Below are 6000 nucleotides of genomic sequence, written 5' to 3'. Positions count from 1 at the left end.
GGACATTTGCCATATTGTCATACTGAGTTAAAATCCCAACTTGCCTCTCAGCACTGCAGTTCAGTCTCTAGGCTACTGGATAATGAATGGAGAGAATCCTTGGACTTTCTCTTTTAATTCATTGACTTTGATTGTCCTGTCTAACTTATAGCATGTTTTGTTATTTATCAATAGCCAAACTTTTAGCAATACATAGCAATAAAAACATCCCTTGAAATTTCATGTTTCCAAATCAAGATGTTCAAAGATAACCACAGTCATTATAAGTGAATTCCCCTGAACACATTTCATGGTTACATGTAACTTCACTGGCTCTTGATGACACCTTATTCCCAAACCATGTACACTGCTCAAGTGGCTGGCGTCAGCACTTGGTTTGTGTGCAATCTGATGTCAACAAATGGCCCTTGATACCAGTTATCATATATTTGTGATATACCCAAATAAAGATTGCTGCTGGAGAAACATCACTGAGAATTCTCTTACCATCACAAATGTAAAACTTCATAAAATGAAATTGCATTTTAAAATTTTAATCTTAAGGGGTTTTAACATGAAGTACACAAGACAGTTGAGAATTTTGTATAATTATTCTCCAGAATAACATAAGCATATCCTGAAACAACTCACATGGAGTAGTCCACTTGAAATTCAGGTAATACAGTCACATCTTCTTAATAGTGGTAGATACATATAAAAAGGAAAAGAACATAATGAGACACATTGGGAAGAATAAAGATATCACTTCCTTTCATAGAGATGCATCAATTTCCAGATTCCTTTGGATACATTTACTATACCACTGTGAGATTTCACTAATCTAACCATTGCACCATTGAACAATCCACTAATAACTCACAAAGGATCATCAAACTTCATTTAAGGCAGTTAGTAGATTATCAAAGGGACAAAATGTTAATTCCATCTCCAAATGGACTTACAGGGCATGGAGATTCTCAAATCTGTCAATCAGAGGAGGAAGACATGTATATACATATGCATTTCGATCACTGAACATAAGTAATGACCATTTCATCTAAAGGACACAATTTACGTTCTTCTCTTGTTTCTTTAGTTCTCAAAGCCTGGTTTGTTTGTAGAAAGATAGTATTACCAAGCCTTTATCAGTAAATCCTGATGGATTTACGATTATCTAAAAATTACTTAAGAGAGTGAAATACTTCCCCAAACTCTGTGACCACCTTCAGATATGGACAGGAAACACTGCACATATTTCTTGCAAATTATAAATCATAATTTTTCCACAGGAAGTTGAAGTCAAAGTCATAATACTGAAGAGTAGTAATGAAAGAGTGTTTCTAGGAAGTAATAGCCACACAGAAATGACTGGAACAGATCACAACTAATCCAGAGCCAGAGTGGCTTCCATTGGTGCCATACAGTTGCAGGGACACAAGGTATTTACTTGTGTCTGTGCACAACAGCCAATTCCAGGCACACGTTCTAAATCCCATTTCCAGCACTTGGAAAAAAAGATTATTAGTAAAGAGATGTGTATAGATCTGGTATAATGTCACTAATTCTTAAAGAAAGCACAGGATGAGACACAGTTCACTAGTTATAATTTTTTAAACAATTTTCAGAAAATTTACTTTGTTGATATTTATTTTGTGAGGCAAGATTTTTCCTGTACTTGAAAGTCTGTTGCATGTAAATGTAATAAATATTAAAAGGACAAGTATTTCATGAGAAATATTTATAAAATACTTCAGATTCATTAACAAAACACTTTAGAACAAAATAAATATTTTGTGTCATGGCAATGTCAGCAGGAATAGATCCAGTAATTATATAAGGCTTTTGTGCCCTGTCCTGAAAACACACCATTCTAAAAGAGGACATGAAAATGCATGAATGCATAACATAAAATGTCTACTGCTAAGGCAAAAAAAAAAAAAAAAAGAGCACTTGTAGTTCTTCAGCTCCCAACATGAGCCAATGTTTGAGAAAAGAAATGTGTTTGCTTTATACAATACTATTCACAACCAAATTATCCCAAAGTGCTTTACAAAGTAATTAGTTGGAGACTAGTATGAGAGTATGTAGGCAAACATAGGAGCCATTAAGACACTCAGCAATAGCTCACACACTGCTTTGGACATTAGAACCTGTTTTATTGAGAGTGGAGATGTTAGTTCAATTATGGAGTAATTTAATAGAATAATTGGAATTCCTCTGGGTCTAGTAAGTTTTACAGATCATCAAAAATGATAAGCTAACTCCATATATTTTTTTAATTTCTAAAAATATCCAAGTGTGAATTAAAACATATATTTTCCCTCAGGTAATTTATTTACAAGAAATTATTGCTATGAGGTTAAATTATAACAGAAAAACACTATGTAATTCTCTCCAAAAGATCCTTAACAGATTTGCTAAGGACATATTATTTCACAAATTCTTTTCTTTACCTTCCCGATTGACAAACACTTCACTTGTTTTCCCCTGAGCTTTGTTTATGCAAGGATTCAACCAGAAATCCTTTTCTCTCTTCTCAATATATTTAATCCTTACCCTTCCTATAAGTCACAGTTTATTTTTTTAATTTTTTTAAGTCACAGTTTAGATGTAATTTCTTTAATGAAAAATCTCTCAATGGAAACATCCACCTTCCTGGTTTTATATCACATGTTTCTTATATCTCTCACTGGACCTTGGCTCAAGTTATTTTGGGTTAGCATTTACAGTTTGAGAATAAGACACATGAGGACAGCAATAATGCCCGCCACCTCATTTATTCCCAACACATGATCAGACACGTGGTTTCCTAAATTCGTGCAGATAGCAGTCTGGAGGATGTACCGTCAGGAGCGTCTCTAAGAAAGCACTGCACCATGATGCAAAAGTTAAACAGCCAAGCTTCTGGCTTTTCGACTCTTTTACCAGCCTGAAGTTTCTTCCTCATCCACCCATGTCCCAAATTCCTTTGATCCAGGGGCACTCTCTAAACACCATTTCACACATAAACAACCACTTACAGGCAGATATGGTGACATAACTGCTGTCCTAATCTTTTCACCATTTTGAGTGGCAGACACAGCCGGCTAGGATTAGCTGAGTGGCTGCCAAGTTCTTACCTTCCTCTGGTCCTCATGTCACAGTATGGACTGCCCTCAGGTGGCCCCTCTTTCTCTACAGAAGCAATGAAAATAAGCAAAAGACAAAATAATAAAAGGAAGAATAATTAGAGAATAAAAAGGGGAGTCGGATTTCTACCTAAAATGCATCATAAAATGTTAAATTCCTTTTGCTCTAAAACCTATCTCTGTTTCCCACATCGTCATTGAATGTGCATGGAGGAGGTCCTACTTTGAGTGTTTACTTGATAAAGGCTATAAAATCAATGGTTTCTGTTAAGCAGCACCATGCTTTGTCAGTTTGGATTTTGCGGTCACTTTTTTGTCTTGGGCTTCACTTCGGAAGTCTTTTTGGCCGTGAAATGGTTTCTAGTAACAGGTGCAGCCTATTATCAGCGAAACTAGATAAGTGCCATGGCATAGTCTGCACCGCAGAGGCTAGTTTAATTTCTGTGCTTACAGCCTACAGTTCTTTAGCCTATCTGACTCACTAAGAAAACACGTCCCAGGCCAGAAGACAGTCTATCGCATTTCAAGGCTGAAGCCAATGGCCTCAGATGAACTGTTACATTGCAGCCACCAGGGAATATAGAAGCTGCTGCTATTACCAGTTTGGGCTTTCTTGTTTATCAGTGACAGACAACCAACCCAAACAAGTTTATTCAAAAAGGACTTGATTAGCTCACCTACAGAACAGGTCAGCCTTGATCCTGGGGCTCACATTAATGTTACCAGGATCTGATCTCTCTTAAACACTTAGCTCTGTGTTCTTTGTGTTGGCTCCATTCTTTGATAGGGATTCCCCTTATGGTGCCAAAATGGATGCAATGGCTTCAGCTTCATATCCTGTAAATGCAAGTTCTATAGTCCCAGGAGATCTCTGATTATAACTCATTAGCTCTGACTGTGTCAGGAGATCCCCACCACCCCCTAGCCCCTGAAACAATTACTCTGGCCAAGAGAATGCAGTGCCTAATTTCAGAAGTTGGAAAGGAGTCAAATACCATCAAATAAGCAAGGGCTGAAAGTAGAGGAAGGGTGGTTTACTGAGGGAAGTCAGGGTGCCATTTGGAAGGTAAAGAGAGAACAAAAATAAAGGCCAAATTGTAAAGAGCTGCTATGCTATAAACATAAAAAAATTTCTTTTTTGCTTCACTAGGGGTTTAATGCAATACCAATGACATTCTTTGTGACATAATTTCATTTATTTCACTTTAGGTGGACTTTGGATAAAAATTTGCATAAACATTTAGGTAGAAAATATTGTCCTCACAGACTGATCTACAAATGCACGTATCGATAAAATAAGTAGATATACTTAGGACATTATGAGCTGTTAATGGCATTTTGCCAGCTCTCTAAGTTCTGGAAGCCTCTTTGTGTGATCAACACCCTCTAGGAGGAGCAGACTAATCTCTCTCAGTTGAGTTAAAGTTTCACGATATTGAGAACTCTTCCATCAAACTATTTTCCCCGACTTTACAATTTATTGAAATTTATTGAGCTATTAGCTGCTACAGATATAATGAACTGCAGAGACAAATTCTCTGCCCTCATGAAGTTTAATTGGTGTGGTGGTATGATCAATTTGCATTCTGAAAAGATCACTCTTATTGAAGCATATGTAGGGAAACTAGTTAGGTAGAAACTACAATAGTGTAAGTGAGAGATGAACCTAAGTTTAATTTGAACAGAAACACAGGAGATGGAGCAAAGTCATAAGAATAGAAAGAAAATCTGTAAGACTGTTGAATCACAGACCTGTACCTCTGAAACAAATAATACATTATATGTTAAAAAAAAAAAAAAGAAGAAGAAGAAGAAGATAGCAGGAAGGGAAGAATGAAGGGGGGGGAATCGAAGGGGGAGACGAACCATGAGAGACTATGGACTCTGAGAAACAAACTGAGGGGTCTCCAGGGGAGGGGGGTGGGGGGATGGGTTAGCCTGGTGATGGGTATTAAAGAGGGCATGTACTACATGGAGCACTGGGTGTTATACGCAAACAATGAATCATGGAACACTACATCAAAAACTAATGATGTTGGGGCGCCTGGGTGGCTCAGTTGGTTAAGCGACTGCCTTCGGCTCAGGTCATGATCCTGGAGTCCCGGGATCGAGTCCCGCATCGGGCTCCCTGCTTGGCAGGGAGTCTGCTTCTCCCTCTGACCCTCCCCCCTCTCATGTGCTCTCTCTCATTCTCTCTCTCTCTCAAATAAATAAATAAAATCTTAAAAAAAAAAAAACTAATGATGTAATGATGTAATGTATGGTGATTAACATAAAAATAATAAAAAAGAAAAAAAGAAAAAAGAATAGAAAGAAAATCTGAATATAAATTGTCGTTAACTTGCCAATGGCTAAGAGGTGAGGCTGCTGTGCAGTGGGACATCAACGTTGCTTCCTATGTATCTGACTTAACAAACTGAATGGATGGTCCCATACTCTCTAATAAGGAATACTGAAAGAGGACCAGGTTTGAGAGATGCTGGATATTTTCACCTCTCTTATGACACTAATAGTATATCTTGCATTTTACTTAGTTCTGGGCCTACCTTATTCTCAATCACAATATTACTGCCTCATTCAGTGAGAGATCAAGTCTTACAAGTTTCATCTTACCCTAAAGCCATCATCATGCCTGGCTCATAGTAGTACCTATTTATTGTGGTCCACCTACTTTTGTGGACTGATTGACTAAATTAATGAATAAGCAAACAAAAAGCCATGTATTGCAGTATCTAAAATATACTATCACATTATATTCCTTTCTATTCACCATTATGTTTTGCAGGATTCCTCTTTAAAGGACAAAATTCTGAAATTTTTAAATAACTACCTTCAAAATATGATCAGACTTCTAATTGATTATAATAATTTATCCCCCTTTAAGAGGAAGGCT

General features: G+C 37.0%; 1 long non-coding RNA gene across 2 annotated transcripts in view; it reads right to left on the bottom strand.

Moving 5' to 3' along the window:
* Positions 1-551: 551 nt before the first annotated feature.
* LOC116632861 overlaps positions 552-6000 on the bottom strand; it is a 314976-nt gene continuing 309527 nt past the window's right edge. For both annotated transcript variants that reach the window (XR_004299511.1, XR_004299512.1), the window contains 2 exons: positions 3099-3153; positions 552-670 (listed from right to left, as the gene is read on the bottom strand). This is a non-coding gene — a long non-coding RNA (uncharacterized LOC116632861). The remainder of the gene's footprint in view (positions 671-3098; positions 3154-6000) is intronic.

This window comes from Phoca vitulina, unplaced genomic scaffold, assembly GCF_004348235.1.
Source record: "Phoca vitulina isolate PV1807 unplaced genomic scaffold, GSC_HSeal_1.0 scaffold7, whole genome shotgun sequence".
Lineage (NCBI taxonomy): Eukaryota > Metazoa > Chordata > Mammalia > Carnivora > Phocidae > Phoca > Phoca vitulina.
Note: the sequence above shows the minus strand (reverse complement) of the source record. Positions and strands in the feature narration are given on the sequence as shown.